The sequence below is a fragment of the Phyllostomus discolor genome, chromosome 5 (genome assembly GCF_004126475.2).
Source record: "Phyllostomus discolor isolate MPI-MPIP mPhyDis1 chromosome 5, mPhyDis1.pri.v3, whole genome shotgun sequence".
NCBI classification, from domain to species: Eukaryota; Metazoa; Chordata; class Mammalia; order Chiroptera; family Phyllostomidae; genus Phyllostomus; species Phyllostomus discolor.
Window position 1 is genome coordinate 173,081,759 of NC_040907.2, and position 23,011 is coordinate 173,104,769.

At 56.5% G+C, this 23,011-nt stretch overlaps 1 long non-coding RNA gene across 1 annotated transcript; it reads right to left on the reverse strand.

Annotated features, from left to right (window-relative positions):
- Nucleotides 1-1,347: 1,347 nt before the first annotated feature.
- LOC118500481 lies at nt 1,348-22,690 on the reverse strand. Its single transcript, XR_004903039.1, has 3 exons — nt 22,602-22,690; nt 18,839-18,844; nt 1,348-1,359 (listed from the first exon to the last, which is right to left on the reverse strand). It is a non-coding gene; the product is annotated as an uncharacterized LOC118500481 (long non-coding RNA).
- Nucleotides 22,691-23,011: the final 321 nt, after the last annotated feature.

Here is a 23,011-nt window from a genome sequence, read left to right on the forward strand (position 1 = left end):
GCCCCGGGGCGGGGGGGGGGGGGCTGGACTCTTCCAGGGTGCTCTGCCATCACCGTGCGCTGGCCACCGCTGCCCGGGCCACTGTGTGCGCCTTACAGAAAGGCCCTGTCCCGCGGAACGCTCCTTGCACTGGGGCCCTAGCTGGGAGCAGGCGCGGGACCGATTTCAAGCTGCCACATCCCCACAGCCGTGCCCTAAGTGGGGGCTCTCGGGTGTGCTCCCCCGGCTGCCTCTGGGCTGGGCACAGTGGGGACCTGGCCTTGGGCTCTCTCTGTCCCCGGGGGGAGGGCTCTGAGACCCTGCCCTGGCCCTGTGCCCAGGGTGCAGGGCAGGACGGAGGGGCTGCCCCCCGCCGGGCCCAGCAAATCAGGCAGGTGCCTTCTGCTCCTCCGTGCGTGGCTCCTGACGGACAGTTGGGAAGCTCGCCAGCCGGGTCACGCCAGGTCAGTGAGTTTCACCTCAGATAACTGCCCAGCCCGTCAGGGCACGGCCGGTCCTGTCCCATCTGGCGGTCGGTGGAGCGTCCTCTAGTCCGGGTTTCAGAGCAGAGTCGGAAATTTGTGTCCAGGCCACACAGCCAACGGGCGGGGTGCCATATTGACGGCTCCCCACTTAAGGTGCACGGCGGGCCCCCACCCAGGGGAGCACAGATTCCCCCCCCCCCCCCCCCCCCCCCCCGGTTTCCACCGCAGTGGCTCGTTCCCGGTGGCCCTGGCCAGCACGGCGCAGCGCCGACGACTCCGCTCCCGTCGGGGTGGCAGGAAAGGCATCGATTCTCGAGTGTGAGGCACTGCCCCCGGGTAGCACCCCGATTCTGATCAGAAGGAAGTCTGAGACGCCCATCCCTGCTCCCTGAGCCTGCGTGGGGGACGTGTGCGGTGGGCACCGCCTCCCGCCTGCCAGGAGGTGGTCTCCTCCGTCGCCTCTCCTGCTGACAGAGCAGCGTCTGCAGGCCGGGTCCGAGACGGGGAGGTGGGGGTCAGCGAGGCTGCCCGACCGCCAGCCCTGGGTTTGCCCGGCCTTCGTCCTGCCATCTGCCAGCAGCCTGTCTGTCCTGCTGGGCTTCCGCCATCCCTAACGAGCAGTGTGCAGCCCACTGAAGTCGCCGGGCGCTTCGCTGGGGGAGCTGGACCTTCTGTGGCCACTAAGCCTTAGCTGGTGGCCTGACCCCGATGGACTCAGGACCTTGGAGGGGGTCTGGTGGCTGACCGGGGCAGGGCGACTTCTGGCTGGTCACCTGAGGGGACTGAAAGATCCTTTTTCCCAATAAAAGTCCCCCCAGACAACAGAAAAGGGTTAAGTTACGCTGAGGGTACAACAACGGGAAAAAGCGCATAAAACGAAGACAGTGACTTGTATCTGAGGAAGGAGAGAGGCAGGGACAGGGACAGGCGGTGGGCTGGAGCTGGCCGAAAGGACCACGGCTCAGCCCCCGGCCCTTCCCATAGGAGGCTGAGCGGGGCGGGACCTGCCCGGGAGGGGCCCAGCCAGGGGGTCGGGCAGGGTGGGGCCCTTTCCGCACACCCTGGGGGATGCTTTGCCTCTGACTCTCATGCCCTGCCCTTGTCAGAGAGAGGAAGGAGGAGTCCACCGAGGGCAGATGTTTGGGAGAGCGCTCTGGGGACCGGCCAACGGGGGTCCGGCCCGGAAACGGGGGTTAGCGCCCAGGGAACGCAGGCCCCGTCCCAGCCTCGGGAAAATAACCCGGTGGAGGGAGGGAGGAAGGAAGAAACCCAGAGTGAGGAGGAGAGAGACAGGACCCTGCGGAGAAAGGGGCGCGCAGGGAGGCAGAGACGGAACTGAGAAGAAAACGGGAGGGTTTCCCAGGGCGGAGAGACAGGGACAGTGGCCTGCACCCCGCCCCCCCCCCCCCCCCCCCCCGTCGTGTCCTCCAGATTTTCAGTCCGAGTCTTCGGATGTTTTTTCTCTGCGCCTGTCTCCTCCGCCAGAGGAGAGCACAAACCAGAGGGCATTTCCTCCCCTCGCCAGGGGACCGAGCGCCGTGATGTATGGGTTTTGATAACACGCGTGAACCAAGCCTCCAGAAAAAGGTGTGCTCCGACTTTCATGTGAAATTGGACAAAATGCCGACATCCCCCACCCCCCAGTCCCCCCAGCGCCAGGAGCCCAGGCCGCGGAGCCAGCGTCGCGGTGAGACGTGAAAGGACACCCTGTTAAAAGTGTGTCTTCCAGCAAAGCGGAGCCACCAAAGTGCCCGCTCCGCCACGCCGGGGAGTGCCCCTCGGCTCGCTCCGGCAGGAGGCCCCTCTCATTCCGGCGGTGGACTCCCGGGCTCGGCCGCGTCCTGCAAACCCGCACGCGCCGCGCCGGGGAGCCGGCGCCTCGCTCCATCAGTGGCGCCCGCGCGGTAATGGCCTCCCCAGGTAATTCGAGCTGATCTGTGGTGATGACCAGGGGGACGGCAATGATTGTCATGTTAGTAACAAAAATCAAAACAATCATGTTACGTCAGTTCTACCATTAAAAGACTTGCTTCTCGGCACATTTTTGCGCGCAGTAATTAATACTCTGGGGCTCCCGGTTTCCAAGCCGCCTCTCCAGGCACGGAGACGCCGCTCACCTGATAATTATTTCAGGAAACCATGCACGAGTGGATGTGATTGACAAATGCAGCATTGCTGTAATTGCCTCAAGCAGAGTCGGCGAGAAAAGGAGAAAGAAAGAGGCGAGTTAACTAGTTGTGTGCTCACCTATCAGACGGAGGGCTCGGAGCAGACAGCCTGCTCCTCGCGAGGCAGCCGGCTGCGGTGCTAATCAAGTCCCCAGATCAGAACCGGCGGACCGCGGCGGGCGGCCTCCTGGCCCGTCCCGCACTTACCAGTGGCCCGGGCTGGGCGCCCGAGAGGCGAGGGCGGAGTCCTCCCCCCAACCCCAGACACCACCGCTGCGTCGGCCGCAGGAGCGGGGAGCGGCCAGTGTCCTCCCGCCCTCAGCAGCGGTGGGCTTCTGGGGACCCTCCCTCTGCGTGCTTCACCCCAGAGCATCCCGGTTCCGGAAGTTTGCTCTCTTCTCGAGGGCGGACGAGTCTGGACCATGAGGCACCATTTCGGGGGGCTGGGGGCTTTCATCTTCATCCAGGGAAACTTCGGCACATCTATGCTGAGACGTGTCCCCTCTCTGCTCCCGCCGTGACCCCCTCTTGCACGACCCATGGGGGTCGCGGGGATGGATTCAGCAAAGGCCCAGCCTTGGGCTGAGCACCCCAAGTGGCACAGTTATGGTGCTCACACGCTGCCCCACCCCAGCCGGCACGGCGCCCCTCCAGCGGTGTCACGGTGGAGGCCTCTCCGGCACCCCCAGCTTCTCTCTCTGGGCGGCGCAGCTGCCAGCACAGTGCCAGGCGGACAGACTGGGCCCCACGGGATGTCCCCGAGCTGGGCCCGAGTCCCCCGCAGACACACCCCTGCCCTCGGGAAGCTCAGAAGGACTGTGGCGTGTTGGGGAAGCCTTCCACCCTGAAGGGGCACGTCGTGGGGCTGAGAGTCAGCCGCGGGGCCCCTCCCTGCCCGACGGGTCACACAGACGGAGCACTGACCAGCCCCAGGGCTCAGGGAGCGGTGCGAAGGGGCGGCCCTGCCAGTGGCCGTGTCTGGCCCTCGGCACTCACACCTGTAACACGGGAGCGAGCACACTCTGCACACGCGGCCAAACGAGACAGTGTTTTTAAAGCATCCAGCAGCACGCCTGGCGCTCCGTAAAGCTGGGCTAAAAGGCAGCTCGTTTGTTTAAAGCGTATAATTAGACCAATAACCAACCTCGGAAGTTGACTTGGTCTGTGCCTCTGGCCACAGCTTCATCTCCCGGAGTCCTGGTACGCCGCTTGGCATGCGGTTCAATTTGCTGTGGGGAGCAGAGCATGAAGGCGTCGGCGTTGATGGGCGGTATTGATCCTCTTCAATGCCAAAGCGACCCCCTCCTCCGGGCTCTCCTGGAATGTTAAATGCTCAGAAAACGAGTCTCGTCTAGAAACTGACCACGGAAGACAACGCTGTTACTATTTCGGTTCGTTTCCTCCGCAGATGTGCACCCAGGTGTGACACGTCCAGCCCGCGTTCACCGCCTAGGGTTTGCCCTGGCTGACCCACATGGCATCCCCGGGACGGCCCACACTTGCTCAGGGTTCACCCCACTGGATGTGGAGGTCATTGCTATGATCGTGATGGGCACCGAGGTGCAGAGGTGCAGGACGCACGTCCAGGACGTGGGGTGATTTCCGTCCGGCTCACCCGTGTCCCTATAGCCCGAGTTGGTGCGGCTCTCACGGACATTTGGGGCTCACTGGCAAGGTGCCCCTCGGGGGTCCTGGTGCTTCCTACCTGCGCCAGCCCCCTTTTGGGGGACAATCTCCTCAGGGCCCCCCCACCAGCATCGAGCAGCATCGTTAGTATTTTGCTAATGTCATGGGTGGAAAATGATCTCTTAAAATTTGTTTACATTTCCATTTTTTTAACTATCTAGTCCAGGCTGAGCGTTTTCCTTCCTGCTTGTTAGTTATCTGTGTTTCCTCTTTAGTGAATTATTTATGTCCTTCGCCCGTTTATCTCGCGGAATATTCAGGTTTTCTTACTGATTCGTGGGGGCCTTTTGCATATTAAGGTTCACCCTTGGTCATGTGTATTGCAATTATTTTCATCCGATTTGTTGTTTGATTTTAATTAAAGATAATTTTATGTATTTATTTTTCAAACCAGCCCAGGGTATTCAACATCCCCACGAAAGGGGCAGGAGTTGTGCGGAGGAGAAGTGAGACTCGGCGCAGAGGGGGCCGCCGAGGGGCGGCGGCCGGGCTGCGGGGTTTGGGAGCCGAGCCGCCGCCCCCCAACCCTCTGGGGCCCCGGTGCGCGCCCTCTCCCCCGGAGCTCCCGGAGGTTGCCACGCGACTGTTTTGTTTGTTTTCCCTCCTAACGAAACCAAGCTGACGTGGTTTCCCTGCTAACCTGCGCCGTCCCTTCCAAGTGACACACAGGCAGACGCGAGCATTCCCGTGTGCGTGCCGCAGGTGTGAGGGGCCGCCGCACAGTGGCCGAAAGCCTGGCTCGTCCAGTGTGGCCGCGACGGCCCTGGACGTCAGAGCCACCCCCGCCGGGCTTTGGTGGCCGTCGTCACCTGGACAAAGGCCGGGTCCCGTGTTGTCACCAGGTGCTTTGCTGCTTCGGTCTCTCTCCTCTGCGGCACCCTCGGAGGGATGCCACCTACCTCAGTCACGGGTCGCAGTTTCATTTCTCACTGGTTCCCTCACTTCGTCCTGGACATTTCCATCAGCAGAAGGAGTCCTCTCACCCCAGCCCCTGTCCTCGCAGTGAGGGGACATGGGACGCAGAGCCAGGTCGGAGCGGAGACCAAGGGTCCCCGCTGCCTGGGATGAAGGCGGTCCGGGTGCCGGCCTGGGTCCCTCTCCGCAGAGCGGCGTGAGCGGCAGCACCAGGATGATGGCGCCCCTGTGACACGGGACCTCCGGCAGGAGGGAGGGAGGGAGGGAGGGAGGGGGGTGTCTGACGCCGTGTGATCACAAACATCAGACATGGCTTCTGGGGGTTCTCCTTGCCTTGCCCTTTGGGTTCCTGGCAGGGGTGGCCCACCTTCTGGCGTCTTGGGGCCGCACTGGAAAAAGGAGGGTTGTCTTGGGCCACACAGTAAACACACAGACGCTAAGGAAAACTGCTGAGTACAAAAAAGGTTTCAAGCAAATTCACGATTTTGTGTTGGGCCGCATTCACAGCCATCCTGGGCCATGTGTGGCCTGTGGGCTGTGGGTTGGCCGCCCCCCAAATAGATTTAAATAAAAGTCTCGGATCTGAGGCTGAATGTGCAGGAAGCTGACATATCCCACTGGAAAATAAAACTCTGGGAGCTTGCTCTTCCGGAACCCACGGGACTGGCCTCTGTCTGGGTGACGGGAGGGCGAGTGTCCCTGTCAACGTGAGGACAGGGGCACCGAGGGGACAAACTACAGGAGACAAATCGTCCCAGTGTTTTGAAGAGCCATCCTCCCTGCCCGTGTGTGACGGGGGCCTGGTCCCTGACCTCGGGGACTCCTCGGTGTCTGGACTTGCCGTGCAGCTGCGGGAGCCAGAGTGTCGTGTCCGAGCAGGCGCAGGGGTGCTGAGCTGGCAGGAAAGTGGGGCCAGGTGAGCACAGGCTGCACGTGGCAGGTGTGCGGTGCACCAGCCAGGCCTCCGCCACAGCCTCTACACCCCATCCCCCCATCTTTCCACCCACTTTCAAGGTGTCGTTGGTAACGGAAGGTCTCCCCCTTGGGAATCGCCAACCATTTCCGGGTGCAGCGCATGGGCCATGGGCCAGGTGTGCTGTTCAGGAGAGCTGGCCTTGAGAGGGGCTCAGAGGAGGGGGCATCTCAGCAGAGTGTCGGGGCACCTGCCCTGTGCCCCCGACCGCTCAGAGCAACAGGAGGTGCAGGGCGGCTGGGAAGCACGGCCTCCGGAACCCCAAACCAGGCTCTTCTCGGCTGCATCTGCCACGAGCGCACGGCGGATCCTGTCCTTCCGCAGTCTGCTCCCCACGCGTGCGCCGTGCCCACAGGACAGAGGTTCGGGCCCCTGCGAGGCCTCCGCTCAGGAGAGGACATGCACGAAACACGGCAAGTGTTGGCCTCGGGGCCTGTCCCCTGGCGTCGTCATCCCTGTCGCTGTGGGTCAGACCTGTGTCTCGGACGTGAAAGGAAGGCCTGTCTGTGGGTCTCCATATGGGTTCACGGTGCCGTTTCTCCAGCCACGACGGGAGCCCGACCGGAAACCGAGGAGCCGGCCTGGAAGAGTGGGCCCACCGGTGGAAGAGCGTCCCCTGGGGGAATTCTGGGGGGAGGCAGACTTGGGGTTGGCGCCTCTGACCCCACGAGGCCCCTTTGCGTGGGTGCTCCTCTTGCCTTGTCCACGGCGCACCAGCAAAGGGACCTGCGGGTGTTCCCCCAGATCACACCGGGGGCCCGTGCAGGGAGCATGGCCGCCGCTGCGTGGCCCGTCCGTCTCTCCTGAGTGCCCACTGAACAGCCAGCTGGAGAACACGGGCACAGGGCTTCTCGCCCGAAGCCTGATTTCTGAGTCCATCGTCAGGTCCTAATGGAGCTGCTAAGAAAGAGGGTTTGCGCCAGAGGGAACACCCTCCACTTCTCCCGGGGTGACTGTGTCCGGCCGTAGAAAGAGGCTGGACCCTGACCTCTGACCCCTGACCCCAAGCCCTGGAGTCGGGCGCCGAGTCTACACGTCAGAACCGTGTAGCTGTGGACACGTCACGGCCCGAGGTCCCGCGGGTGGGGAGAGTCCCGGGCTGCTGGGCGAGTCTGGGCTGAGCAGCCCTGTCCTTGAAGGGCTTCGCGTGCACGCCAGACACTGCGCGTGGAAACGCGGTGACCAGGCAGGACTCTGCTGAGCTCTCTCGTATCCGAGCTGACCCCCACCCCCCGCATGTGAAGGGAGCGCTCCTCCAACTCGGGGTGCAGGGAGGGGCGTGGGCGCCACATTTCCTGGGCCTGCTGCAGCCCCATGCTCCCCCTTCTTGGGCTGGACCTCCAGCCAAACGGAACCTCGGAGCCCCTACCGGGTCAGCACGCACACTCACACACCTCCGCACATGCGTGTGTGCATACACAGTCACACCCACGCACACACCCACACGTGCACATACTCCATGCGTGTGCGCACCCCCCCACATGCCTGAACACTACCCACACGCACAGGCTTGGAATTGCACATGTACACACCCTCACACGTATGCACATCCCAGGGTATGCATGCCCACACACACGTACACACCTGTGCACACCCCACCGCCTAGACGTGGCTTCAGGTGTGCTTGAACACCACCCTGGGCTTTAGACGGCGTCCCCCGGCTGGGAGCAGGGCGCTCCGGCCTTCCCCGGGGCCCCTGGCCGGCGGTCAGGAGGGTCACGTGTGTGTGTCGGAGCCGCGGGAGGACCGATGCCGGAAAGGAACGCGTCCCCGCAGCAGCAGGGGCTCAGCCGCCCTGCAGACGGCACCGGGACCTCGGCCTCCGTCTTCCTTCCCGCGAGCACCTTTGGCTCCAGCAACGACAGGGCAGACTGGCGCTGAACAGCACCCCCGACGGAAGGGGCCCCTCCTGGAGGCTCTCTCAGACCCCGGTGGCGCCCTCCCCAGCCCGCCCCGCTGCCCGCGCCCTCTCCCCGCAACCCGCCCTCCGCAAACAGGCTGGTCCCCGGAGTGGAGGGGAAGGTGCGGCGAGCTTCGAGAGGAGGCCGAGGGAGGAGAGATTTAATTGTCTGGTTCCTTCTGTGCGGCAGCATATCAAACAGACGAGCAGGATGAAACGGGGGGCGCAGTAATTAATTTCCATGTTCCTCACGAGTGCGGCTTCGCGGGGCCCCGCGCCGTGATTACAGGGGGAGGCTGCAGTCTGAAGTTTCACTCATTAGCCACGTCTCCTATGAAAATACCTGTGTTTTCAAAGGGCCTGGTGACAAGAATGAAAAATCTCAGCTATTAAAAATATCCCGGTGTCAGGGACTTTCGCGGAAGAACAAAACCTCTCTGATTCCCTCAGATAAATAATGAAACGGATGATTGTGGAGAGGGGAAGGGTCAAAACTTCCCTGTTGACTAACACACAAGGTTGACTTAAAAGATGTTCAGAAGTTACTCCGGGAGCCGCGCACCGGCTGGGGTTTTCTGCCTTCTGATGAAACCGGGCGGGCGCCCTCAAATTTCCGCCGCCGCCGCATTCAAAGCGCGCAGGTTTTAATGGGCTGGTGGTCGGCGTTGGCGCCGGCCCCGCAAACCGCATTTATAATAGCATTTGTGAATAATTAAATGATGCTCGTCCCGGGCTCTGAGTGTGTTTAAGGGTAAGGAGTGAGATTTAATTGAATCCAAATTAACTGCTAGGTTCTCCGCCGTAATCTGTGGACAGTGGGGCCACGGGCAGGCCGGCCACCCCCAGACAGCCCGCCCCGTGTGCACCCCCCAGGCTGGGTCCGGGAGCGGGACGGGACCTTCTTTCTGGAACGCCGATCAGCTCAGCTCGCCAGCTCGGGATTCCAACCTGGGGAATGTAATTTTTAGCACAAATTGCTCAATCATTCAAACACACAAACATTTCAAGGTAATTTCTGCAAGTCCCCATTGCGATCTAATTTCCTTTTGAGCAGAATAAAGCTGTTTGGAGTTGCAGTGAACCAGGCTGGGGCTCCGCTGAGCATCTGCAGCCGCGCACCTCCTTGTGTGCTTTGAAAGGAGTGGCCGAGCGCATTCCCGGGTCACTCCCCGCATCTCACCTGTGTGCGCGCACACCTGTGGGCGCGCCCTGCCACTCACCGACGCTGGCGGGACGCGTGGCCTAGCCCGGCGAAGACGGTCATCGGGGGGCGCCCTTGTCACCACGTTCTTCTGTGTGTGTGCAGAAGCCCGTGCCAGGGAAATGACTAAATTTGCATTTTATAAAGAATATCAAAGGTTAAAGCACTGTATCAATTATAAAATTACCCAGTGTCTAAACCTGGAACAGAGCATTAATCATGCTGGTGTGTGTCTTTTTTCATTTTGTAAATCTCTTGTCTAAGAAAGGCGTCCCTTGTGGAGCGGGGGTGGGCGGTGGGGGGTGGGGGGGGAGCTGCGCCCGAGGGAGGGCCGGGCCGGCGGCGGAGGAGGCGACCGGCGCGGCATTTCCATCGCGAGCGCTTTGCATAAACAGCGGCCATTAATCAGGAGCCTCGCTGCTATGGGCAAACTGCTCTCAGACCTCTGAATGTTCCCGGGCAAATGTTACTCAGAGTCTAATAATTCCTTTCGAAGATTGGGGTCTAATTTCTCTTCGCGCCTGATCAATAGGCAATTTATGAATGACCAACCTCACCCCCAGGGGCTCGGAAGACCGCGCCGGGTAAACGCTCCTCACCGGTAATCACGGCTGCCGACGGCAGCGCCGCGGCTAGCAATCGGAGAGGCAGAGGAAGGCGCGTGTTTTATTTAACCAGGAAGCGCTCAGTGCAGATTGGGTTATTATCCTAGAAGCGGAATAAATGGGTGGGCATCATTCTCCAGTCCGACCTACTTTTAACAAAGGAAAAAGGATCTGTTAAAACGTCCCGGAGCTCAGGCGACTTAGGCGGGTCTGCAGCAGGTCTGACAGGCCGTGCTGGTGCTCGGAAGACCTCTGACTGCTTGGGGGGTCAGAAGATTGGATTCACAGAGCAAGCGGAGGGCAGCTCGCATCCTGCCCGTGGGTCCCTGAGCCAGGGTTGAGCAGAGCCTGGTAATCCCACTGAACAGTGTCTCTAGTCCACTTGGGAGCCTGGGACGGAAGGCCGGCAGGAGGCAGCCGCCTGGTCCCCAGTGAAGGGGCGTGGCCGCCCATGAACCCAAAACGAATATGGTGGCTGTGGGTGAGGCCGGTGTGGAAGTGTGCAGAGTGAGTGTGCAAGCGGGCACTGGGCTGAGTGAGGAACAGGCTGTAGCATGGGAAATACTGGGCGGGTCACGGGCAAGGAGAGCGGGGCTCAGAGCCGCCAAGGTTGTGAAGGACGCCGCTGGCAGCTGACATTAGGTGGCATTTACACCTGGAAGACTGAGGGTCCGAGTTCGGTGCCCGGCGGTCCGGTCTCCCCAGGAGCTGGCCGGAAAGGATGGGTGGGTGGTGGAGGGCTGTGCGTGTCCCTGTGCCCCGTGACTGCCGGACTCCCCACGCAGACAGGGCCATTCCTGAGAGAGGGTTGCATTCACTGTCACGCACGCCCGGGCCGGGCCGAGCCGAGGGGCCAGGCAGCTGGGGTGTGGATGCACGGGGGCTTCACAGCTGGGGTGCACCCACCAGCTCCAGCTGCAGCTGGGGCGACCTAGGCTCTGGGGGAAGTCAAGTCCTTTGTGCCTGCGCCTTTGGGTGGAGAGACCTGGCTCCTCAGACACGAAGAGAAGGAAGATAAGCGAAGGCCCCCAGATTTAAAAAAAAGAAAGAAAAGGAAGGAAGGAAGGAAGGAAGGAAGGAAGGAAGGAAGGAAGGAAGGAAGGGAGGGAGGAAGGAAGGAAGGAAAGAAGGAAGGAAGGAAGGAAGGAAGGAAGAGAAAGAAAGAAAGAAAGAAAGAAAGAGAGAAAGAAAGAAAGAGAGAAAGAAAGAAAGAGAGAAAGGAAGAAAGAAAAGAAAGAAAGAAAGAAAGAAAAAGAAAAGAAAGAGGCAGTCAGACCTTGAGCCGGCGGTAAAGACCAAATTGCTGCAGGTTTGATTCCCCGAAGGTGCGACACTTGGATCTGATGACACTCGCCCCAGAAACTGTATCTGCACGCACAGCTGCTCCGTCCATTCTGATGGCGCGGGCTCAGCTCGGTCCAGGGAAAACGGCCGATCCCACGGCCTGACCGAACACTCAAGCACGCTCTCTGTAGTCTCTCGGGGTGGCTCAGTCGTCTTCTGCCTGGGAAGGGAACGGGCGCATTCGTTCTGTACTTTGGCGAAAGCGGGAACGATTTCTGCAGACCTACCACCTGGCGGGGGGCTTCCTGGCCGTGAGGCGGCCCACCCCCTCAACCCGGCTTCCCACGCGCTCTGCGAAAATTGCCTGCAATCCAGTGCCACCCGCCAAGAACTGTTCGGTGCTCCCCGGGGCCTTGGAGGTGGGGTACGAAGAGTTGATGCCTGTGTCTGACCCCAGGAGGCTGTGACATCGTCGAGGTGTTGAGGACAAGACCGGCCCCCGGGGCCAGGCTGCGAAGGGGAGGCTCTGAGTGGGGCCCCTGGGGCCCATAGGCGTGGACACAGAGCTGCTGGACCCCAGGGCTTTCTGGGAGAAGTGAGTTCCCCATGCACACTCCCTGGGCGCCCATCAGGCACGGGCCTCGCTCTGATCGCTGGGTGACAGGACTCGGCTGTTGCTGCAGCTGCCCAGAGAGTAGGCGCTGTTGTGATTCACAGGTGGGGAAACTGAGGCACCGGGTGGCTTGTCACATTCTGCCTTTGTTGACAGAGCCAGGAAGTGGGCCGAAGTCTGGACTCCCAGTCACTGTCCCCACTCCCCTTGTAAGACATCAATAGAAGGGTCAGGAGGGGGCGGAGAGGGGATCCCCAGAGACGAGAAAATCGTTCCAAGGAGGCAAGAACAGGCTTCCCAGCACTGGGGGCAGTCTTGGGAGGGGCGGGGGATGGGCACGGCCTACGAGCCAGTAGGGAGGTCGGGGTTACACGTTCGAGTGCAGAGGGGCTTGGACTTGAGTCGTGGGCAACAGGAAGGCCCTTGACGTGTGGGCCAGGGAACAGTGTGCGAGATGGTGCCACAGGCGCGCAGTCCTGGCCCCAGCGCGGACAGCAGGAGCCAGTGGGGCCACTCGGAGGAGCAGGCGTGTGCCCTGAGGTCCGCAGACTGGCCCAGGAGGTGCGGGGAGCTGGCCGGGACTCGCAGCAAGGAGCTGGTGGTGGCCCCACAGGCAGCGCAGGGGGCTGCGGGAGCCTGGAGGCACCGGGGAGGAGGAGGGGGAGCAAGGGTCCCCCTGGACAGGCACCCTGGGCAAGCCGGGACGGGCTCCCTGCACAACGGTGGCCAGTTGAACTTGGGTCGTGCTGACTTTGAGGTGGGACCTCCAGGGCGCCGTGTCCTATTCTGCATGTCTGTCTGGGGGGGGCACCCATCTGCACCCAGGCGTCTCCCCTAACGGAGGCCATTTCTTGGGAAAACCTGCTGTCACTCTGCTACTTTTGTAGCTGTTCAACTGGACTTAGCACAATTCTGTTTTCCAGGATGGCATCACGTTCCCCACTCTCAGCAAGGTTAGTTCCTTATTTCATGAAAACATACGAATTCCACAAGCTCTTCCACTAAAATTACGTGTAATGTTAATCACAACATGCTTCCCTTGTAACTGTTCATTTTCAGAGAAAAGGGGTAGAAAGAGCTGCACGGCGTCATTTTCCCAGCATTCCCGGAGGACGTGCAGCGGGGTCCTCGGCATCTGCTGACTGTGGGGTCACTTGGGTCTCCCCCCTCCCCACCGGCCCGTGCTGCTTTCCACGGTCTCATAGCTCTTTAGTGTGGGTGCTCACCGGATGAGCCAGCTGTAAAACAACACAGGAAATGCAAAGCAGACGCCCAGCGCACCCTGGACGTGACGCCTCACCCATCCCGGGCCCTGTGCAAGCGGGCAGCTGCCGCGGCCACGGTGCCGGGAGTCTCAGGCAGGGTGTCACCCAGCGACGCCTTTGGTGCTGTGTGGACAAAGCTAAATGCACAGAGAATGCTGGTTTTCACTAGTTTTCTCTCAGCTCAATGGAGAAAGAAAGGAAAGATAACGAAGCCAGGTGTCCCCAGCTGGAGAGCCCTCCGGTGAGCCTCCCGCCCCCCGTCCCGGGGAGGGACCAAGCCCTCAGCTGCTGACGTCACTGCTTCCCCTCCCCCGGCCGCACTGCTGCCCCCATCCCCGATTCCTCTGTGTCGTCTGACTCGGGGCCGTGGACGCTGACGGAGGGGAGGTGGCGGAGCTTGGGGAGAACACGAAACTCATCAGGTCTCTGACCTTGCTCGCACTCTGGCAAGATCTTAGGAGTTACACGCGGGACAATGAGACGTGCGGTCACATTCCGGGATGGCATGTGCTACAGGGGTCGGGTGTCGCCCCGGTGCTGGCTCCCGGGGCAGAGCGGCGAACCCCGTCTTCACTGCGCCCGAGGGAGCCTGGGAAGGAGAGCCCCACCCTCTCGGGGTCCCGTCGCTAGCGAGAACGCTTTCGCTACAAGGCGTGGGGCAGACACAAGGGGTGCAGGGACGCAGAGACAGGAAGGAGAACCCGGGGGCACACGGGCGTCGTGAGGTCAGCCGTGGAACAGACAACGGGGTGCACAGATTGTGGTCTGCGGTCCCCGTCCCCGTCTCTCTGCAGTGGCCCCTGCCCCCCGGTCCCCGAGACCTCCTGGCATTGTCTCAGAGGCCTCCTCGCCTTCAAAGACAATCTTCAGAAGTTCATTTAAATGGAAGGTTTTGTGTTTTTTTTTAGGTCACAGGCCCCTTCTCTTTGACTGACACTCCGGGGAGGCGCTCTCGGCCCGGCCACCTGTTGGGACGCAGCCCGGAAGGACGGCGGGAGTCAATATCGGATCAATAGTGTCACACGCTGTGATGCATGGGAAGGAACCGTGTCTCTCGGCTGGAAATCCATTTTGACAGAAGGTCAACACGGCGCTGCTTATGACACGGAGATGACGGGTTGGCAGGTTGGCGGGCTGGTGAGCCGGCTGGGGTGCCGCCTTCCCCCCCCGACCTGGAGCGGGGGAAGCCTGTATGCGCTCCGGGAGCGTGCGGCTCCATGTGCGTGGCGCTGGGGATGGCGGCCACGTCAACACAGCCACATCGATGGGCCAGCATCAGGTGGAAACACGGCTCTCTCAGGGTCCTGCAGGGAAACTCGGTCTGACTGTGACTTCACCCTGCAGCCGCAGCAGGTGGCAGAGAGCGGCCACCAGTGCGCCCACGTCTCTGCTCACGGAGATCTGTCCCCTCAACAGGGCAGGATGCGAATCATAGCCCAGGTCCCCGTCCAGGTCCCTAGAAACCAAACACCACACGCAGTTCACAGAGGCAGGTCAAAAAACCCACGTCACAACACATGGGCAGGAGTCGCTTAATAGAGTCCCCAAACCCGGGAGACACATGTGCTTTAGTGCCACAGCGATGCAAGGACAGTGCTCAGTTTGGAGTCACCACTGAGCTGGGATCCCAGCAGTTGTTTCCTTTTTGCTTCAGTGACATTTGCGTGAATGGGACAGCAGGCAGCCCTGGGCCTGTGCCCTGCACCGATCTGCGAGCTTCCCAGCAAATGCAGAAACCCACGCAGAAACCCACACAGAAACCCACGCAGGCTTGCCCTCATCCGAGCCCCTCCCAGTGCCTAGACCAAGCCCGCGGTCCCCCAAATCGAGGTTGCATGAATGTTGGCGCAGCCCCATCACGGGCGAGTAAATCTGAGTGGAACTTGGTGTCGTGGTTTATGAAACACCTCAACACTGTCCCATCGGGCCCCGCCATGAAACCCACGGGCCAGGGTCCTCTGCACACTGGACTCACGGAGGTGCAGGCGCTTGTCCCAGGCTGCACAGCGAGCAAAGCAGCCAGAGCCCGGGGCTTGCCTGGTGACTGTCGGGGCCACAGCGCACCCCCCACCTGTCTCCCGCTCCGGCCCAGGTGGTTTTGCTCTGAGAAACGCAAATCTCCGGATGTCGTTTGGGTTCCAGGACTCATTTCTTGGAGGAGCTCTCACCAGATTATCAGTGGGAGTTGGAGCACGAACCGGATTACTCTCTGGACTCTGGCTCCTCCAATACAAGTGCTGACTTCGGTGTTCCTGCTTAAATACCCACAATCCACCGCGCCTCCTCGCTGGTCCTCCTCTGGGTGTGTGGGCCCAGCCCCAGGCCACCCCATGCCCGCTCTGGCTGGCCGTCTGCTGCCCGGGGAGCCCAATGCAGGGAGGGCTCCTGGTGGCCGCTCTTTCCCGTGCACAGCCCGAGGAAGAGAGTGGCGTGCCTGCCCCTGGCCCAACCCCGACGTCCCCGTCTGCCGGCCCGTGGGTGCGACATGCTTCTGAATTGTGCCGGCTTCCTAATACTTGACTGCCTCGGCCTGTACGAGGTCAGACAGGGTGTGGCTCAGCTATCATCATGTCCTCTGCAAAACTCCGTCTGGAGGGACAGGGACAGGTATCCTCTCTTCATCCCAGACGCTGATGCCCTGTCACTGGCACAGCCCGCCACACCCACGGAGCCACCGGGACGGGCCACGCTGATCCGGGGCAGGCTGCCCTGCCCACTCACGCTGGCCTCCGTGTCCTCCTCGCCCAAGGCAGGTGGGAGGCCCCGACACCCGGGCTCAGGGGCTGTGCTGAGCCAGGGCGGACACGGCAGGCACTTGGGACAGAGCCGCTGAGCCCAGGCTTCCCTCCTGCTCTGAAGAATTCACAAGAGCAGCCGGTTTCTTTTCCCTTCAGGCTGCCGGTGCCCAGGTCGGGGTCCCAGCAGCGGAGCCCCTTCCCTTCACCTCGTAGCACAACCGAGAGTGTGAAGTAGCCTCTCATTTGGGGCTAAAGCTGCTGCAGCAGCCGCCGCTCCGGGGCGACAGGCAGGGGTCTGATGGGGGCTCCTTGCACTGGTGGAGAGGGGAGCTCTCACTTCCAAAGCACTAAAGAAACACCAACTGATCAACGTGGCTCTGGGAGGCGCTGGGTCCCTTCATCCCTCTGCAAACTCCTGTAGACTTAACTGTCTATTCCAGAGCCCAGGACGGGGCATCATGAGTGCCATCATTTGTCGGGTCAACACAATAAATTAACGTGCATTTGAAATGGCCAGATCTGGGAGAGAGGGGTCCACACAAGTTCTCTCTTTTTAAAAAAAAATCAAACTTAATGAAAGACACCTATGTGAGTGGCCCGTACAGTCTGTAGTGGGGCAAGGGAGGGCAGAGAACCCCAAAGAGTCCCTTTCAGAGTCACAAGGAACACATCAACTATCTTCCTCTGTTTACAGGGATGGAAGGTTCTGGAATCACTGCAGCAGATTTCAAACGGTGCACAAAACAGACATGCCGTCTGGGGCGCCGGGACCTGCCAACGGGCCCACACGGTAGGCGGTCCATGCCCGAGCAGAAGAGTCGCTTGCTGCCCCTCTCTGGTGAGACACACTCGGCACCGGGTCCCTGGAGCCCAGACGTTGCCGGATGAAAAAGAAGGAACGTGTCTGCTAGTGGTTTTCAGCCTCTGGTTTGGCATTTCCTTTCCAGAATGGCTTGTTTTATTTAGCTGGTAACACACACTTAAGTTCCCTGCATGTCTTTTCACAGCTTGGTACCCTCTGGATCACCTTCCATGGTCTGGATGGACCAGTTTATTTATCAATTCACCTACTGAAGGACATCTCGGTTGCTTCCAAGTTTGGGCAATTATGGATAAAGCTGCTGTAAAAATCTGTGTGCACGACATAAATACCTAGGAGTGTGATTGCTGGGTCCTGTAGTAAGGGTAGGCTTAATTTTGTGAGAAACTGCCACACTGGTTTCCAAAGTGGCTGTGGCCTTTAGCATTATCACCAGCAATGGGTGAGAATGATGCGCCACACCCTTGTCAGCACTTGGTGTTGTCGGTGTTCTGGGTTTTAGCCATTCTAACAGGTGTGGAGTGGTCTCTCGTTGTTTGAACTTACGTTTCCCTGATGACCTGTGGTGTGAGGCCTCTCTCCCTGGGCTCATTTGTGATTTGTGTGTCTTCTGTAGTGAGGCATCTGTTTAAGGCTTTGACCTGTTTTTCATTTGTGTTGTTTGTCATGCATGACCAAGGTCAGGTAGGTTCTCTCCTACGTTACCTTCTAGGAGAGTCCCAGTTTTACGTTTTACACTTATTTCTGTGATACCTTTTGAGTTAATTTTTGTGACGGGTGTTAGTCTGGGCCGAGGATTATCTTTCCTGTGGATGTCCACTTGTTCCAGCACCACTGGTTGAAGAGACTGCCTCCCCCCATTGCATTACTTTTGCTTCTTCGTCAACAATGTGTTGACTACTTTGTGCCCGTCCATTTCTGGGCCCTCTGTTCTGTTCCACTGAGCCGTTTGTCTGTTCTTTCACCACTACCACATTGTTTTGGTTACTGTCAATTTACCGTAAGTCTTGAAGTCACCTCAGTCCTCCAAATGCATTCTTCTCTTTCAATATTTTGTTGGCTGTTCTGGGTTCTTTGTCTCTCCATATAAACTTGTAATCATCTTGTGGATACCCCCAAAATAACTTACTGCGATTTTGTTTCAGATTGCATTGAATCTCCAGGACAAGATGGGAAGAGGTGATATCTTGAAAATATTGAGTCTTCCTGTCCATGAACATGGAATAGATCTCCTTTTATCCAATTCTTCTTTGATATTTTTCATCAGAATTTTGTACTTTTACTCATATTATTCTTATACATGTTTTGTAGACATCTACCTAAATATTTTTTTTGAAGTGATAATATAAGTATATGGTTTTTAATGTTAAATTCCACTGTACCTTGCTGGTCTATGAGAAACAAATTGACTTATTTATATTAATCTTGTATCCTGCAACTTCACTATAATTGCCTATCAGCTCCAGGAAGTTTCGTTTCATCAGTTTGTTTGCATGTTTTCACACAGATGATTGTGTCATCTGCAAAAAAAAAAGTTTTATTTTTTCTTCACAATCTGTCTACTTTTCATTTTCTTTTCTTATTGCATTGGCAAGTACGTTCCATATGATGTTGAAAAGGAATGGTGAGAGGTGATATCCTGAGATTATACCTGATTTAGTGGGAAAGTTTTAAGTTTCTCACCATAAATATTATGTTAACTGTGGGTTTTTGCTGCTATTCTTTCTCAAGTTGAGAATGTTTCCTTCTGTTTCTAATTTACTGAGAATTTTTACCATGAATGTGTGTTGAATTTTGTTGAATCCTTTCCTATATCTATTGATGTCATCCTAACTTTTTTTTTTGTTTTCAGTCAGCAGTTGTATCATATTACTTTAATTGATTTTGAATGCTGAATCAGCCTAGCATACCTGGGATAAACCTCAATTGGTTGTAGTATGTAATTCTTTTTATATGTTTTTGGATTGCATTTGTTAATACTTTTGAGGACTTTTGTATCTGTATTCATGAGAGATATTAGTCTGTAGGTTTCTTTTCTTACACTGTCTTGGTCTGGTTTTGGTCATAATGTAATGCAAGCCATGTGGAATCAGTTAGAAAGTATTCCCTCTACTTCTATCCTCTAGAAGAGATTGTAGAAAATTGGTGCAATTTCTCTCTTAAATGTTTTGTAGAATCCATCAGTGAACCCTGCTAGGAAGTCAACTGTTTTCTGACCAATGTACAGAGCTAATTCAGTGGAGAAAAGACAGCCTTTCAACAGCTGTACATTCATATGCAAAAATGTTAATGTCAACATATATCCCATTCATTATATAAAAACGAACTCAAAATAGATCACAGATATAAAACTAAATTTTAAAACTAAAAGGCTGACATCCGGCCAAGATGGAGGTGTAGGTAGATACACTGTGCGTCCTCGCACAACCAAGATAGGGACACCAACAATTTAGAAACAGAATAACAACCAGAACTGACAGAACATTGAACTGTATGGAAGTCCGACAACCAAGGAGTTAAAATAGACACGTTCATCCAGACTAGTAGGAGGGGCGGAGTCGGGCAGCTGGGCAGAGAGGGGTCACAGCGCAAAGAACGGTGGGACTGAACTAGTAAGGCATTTCGAGTGCTCAAGACCCCAGTGGGGGGCCCTGGGTACGCAGGTGGTGGCTGGCAGACCCCGGGCCTGGGGTGGCAACGAGCAAACCCAGCAAGGTGGCGATTGTGAAGCGAGGCACAACCCCCAACCCAGGATCCCAGCACTGGGAAATACAGCCTCAGGGCACTGATTGAAAACACCTGTGGGGTTGAGGCGCAGGGAGAGACTCCCAGCCTCACAAGAGAGTGCGTTGGAGAGACCCACGGGGTCCTAGAACGTACACAAGCCCACCCACCCGGGAATCAGCACCAGAAGGGCCCAGTTTGCTTGGGGGAAGCAGCAGAAGGGACTGAAATCTGACAGAGTGGAACAAGTGCCATTGTTCCCTTCTGAACCCCGCCCCCACATACAGTGTCACAACCCAGTGACTGGGTTGCCCCGCCCTGGTGAACACCTAAGGCTCCACCCCTCATATGTAACAGGTGTGACAAGACAAAAAAAAATGGTCCAAATGGAAGAGCAGATCAAAGCCCCACAGCAAATACAACTAAGCCACTAAGAGATAGCCAACCTATCAGATACACAGTTCAAAGCACTGGTGACCAGGATGCTCACAGAATTGGTTGAATTTGGTCGCAAATTACATGAAAATATGAAGGCTACACTAAGAGAAATGAAAGAAAATGCACAGGGAACCAATAGTGATGGGAAGAAAACTGGAACTCAAATCAATGGAGTGGAGCAGAAGGAAGAAATAATCAAACAGAAAAGAATGAAGCAACAAGCACTCAAAAATATGAGGAGAAGCTTAGGAACCTCCAGGACATCTTTAAACATTCCAACATCCAAATTATAGGGGTACCAGAAGGGGAAGAGGAAGAGCAACAAGTGGAAAAGTTATTTGAACAAATAATGAAGGAGAACTTCCCCAATCTGGCAAAGGAAATAGACTTCCAGGAAGTCCAGGAAGCTCAGAGAGTCCCAAAGAAGTTGGGCCCAAGGAGGAACACACCAAGGCGCATCATAATCACATTACCCAAGATTAAAATGAAGAAGGGAATTCTAAAAGCAATAAGAGATAAGGAGGCAGTAACCTACAAAGGAGTTCCCATCAGACTGTCAGCTGATTTCTCAAAAGAGACCTTACAGTCGAGAAGGGGCTGGAAAGAAATATTCCAAGTCATAAAAGGCAAGGACCTACATCCAAGATTGCTCTATCCAGCAAAGCTCTCATTTAGAATGGAAGGGCAGATCAAGTGCTTCTCAGATAAGGTCAAGTTAAAGGAGCTCATCATCACCAAGCCCTTATTGTATGAGATGTTAAAGGGACTTATTTAAGAAAAAGAAGATAAAAAACATGTATAGTAAAATGACAGCAAACTCACAATTATTAACAACCACACCTAAAACAAAACAAAAAGAAACTAAGCAAACAAGTAGAACAGCAAAAAAACCACAGAAATGGAGATCACATGGAGGGTTAGCAACAGGGGAGTGGGAGGAGGAGAAGGGGAAAAGGTATGGAGAATAAGCAGCATAGATGGCAGGTAGAAAATAGACAGGGGGAAGGCAAGAACAGTATGGGAAATGTAGAAGCCAAAGAACTTATGACACAGGGACATGAACTAAAGGGGGGAATGTGGGTGGGAGAGGGTGTGCAGGGTGGAGGGGAATGAAGGGGGGAAATGGGACAACTATAATAGCATAATCAATAAAATATATTTAAAAAAACTAAAAAAACCTAAAAGGCTTCTGGAAGAAAATATTGGGAAAATATTTTGGGAATATTGGGAAAATATGTGTAATGTTAGGTTAGGCACAGAGTTTTCGGATATCACTGAGAGACAGAGTGAGAGAGAGCGAGAGAGAGCAAGCTAAAAGACGAGCTGCAGGCTGGGAGAAAATACCGGCCAACTAAGTATCTGAAAAAGAAGGTGTATGAGGATCTGTTTTTAAAAGCTCTGAAAACTCAATGACAAGGAAACCAGCAACTAGATTTAAAAATGGGCAAATGGTTTGAAAAGGCAATCCAGACAAAAGACGTGAAAATGGCAAACGAGCCCATGAGAAGGCGCTCAACCCCATCGCCAGGAGACAGGGGCAGATCAAGCCCAGCAACCATGGGAACGGCAAAGAACGGGCACACGGAACAGACAGAACTCGGATGACACCAGGCGTGGGTGCGATGCGGAGCGACGGGAATGCTCGCACATGGCTGGCGTCAGTGCGATACGCTCCGCCCCGCCCCCCCCCCCCCCCGAGTGTCTGACAGTGCTGCATGGAGTCACACGGTCCCTCACCCCGAGGGCCAGCCTTTCCACCCCGGGAGCCGTGACAGCGTGCATTCCCCCAGAAGCCGCCAGGCGGCCGTGGGCAGCAGGTTCATCCCTGACCCCTGAGAACAGGGACCAACATCTTTCCGTGGGAGAGTGGGTGGGTCCACTGAGGCACACCCACCCCAGGACACCGCTCGGCGACAAAGAGGAGTAAGTTGTCGATACATCCAACACGGCTGAATCTCAGAGGCGCCCGGTCAGAGGGGCGCCTCTGCGGAGGTCACAGAGTGAGGGATTCCCTCCGCACGGCCGTCTCTCAGGAGCTGGACTTCATGGCTGGAGAACAGGCCAGTGGGTGTGTGAAGGGCTTTACCGCAACGGGCAGCAGGAGAGAACTCTGTAGGTGATGGGACTGGTGAGTGTCCTGACTGAGGTGCTGGTTACAGGAATGTTTATCTGTATCTATATTTATATGTATATCTACATGTGGATATATGTTAAAACTCATAGAGTCATATGCTTAAAACCCCAAACAGGTCCATTTTGCTGTATGTGAATTTAAATATTTAAAAATCAATTAATAATATATAAACTTAAATAATAATAAAAACGGCTGTTGTCAGTTTTTAATTGGCCTCACCTGTCTTACTCACAGATTTGTCAATATTTGAGAGCCCACTCAAATTTAAAAGTGTCACTATAACGTTAAGCCTCCTGGGGTCCCGTTGGCTCCGCAGCCCCTCACATTCGAGGTGTCTGAGAAGTCGTCCAGCACCTGAGACCCTTGAGGCCACGGGCTGGAGACACGGCTCTTCTCTGGGCACCCATCCCACAGCCGTCTGGCACGGCCGGGTCCCCCGAGGGAGAGGGGTCCCGGACGACGAGGCCTGTCCGTGCGGACTCGTGTCTAACTCAGAGCAGCGATCTCCAGACTTCTCAACCTGCGGACCGCACAAACTAATCACGGAAATCCTGCAGCACACCAGAAATAGATTTTTGCCCATCTGACAGAAGAAATAGGCATACTTTTGACTGAGTTACAAAAAAATAATAATAATAATAGTCATTACCTGCCCCATTTGCTCCCAAGTGACTTTAAGAAATCAGGTGTCTATACCTGTAGATCAGGATTTCCGGTACCAAGAATAAACCAATCAGATGCAACCTTATGATGCAACTTGACCAATAAGATGCAACTTTACTATATGACACATATATTAAATATACATGTATACATATTTATGGTTCCAGACGGGGCATTCACGTGAGATGGCTACTGTCGTGTTGGCTGTTGTCATTGTTTTATTTGACAGTCTAACGGAAGAGTGGTCAGTGCTGTTGACTAAATAGTCAGGTGCTGCGTGTTTTAAAAAGTTTTTGTGGCACACCGGTGGAAAATCCCTGACTTAGAGGGAGCTGGACATTGCTATACATGGAACTGCGACTCCCCAAGTTTCTATGTTCGAGTTCTCGCGCCCAGGACTTCCGTGTGGATGTAAGGTCT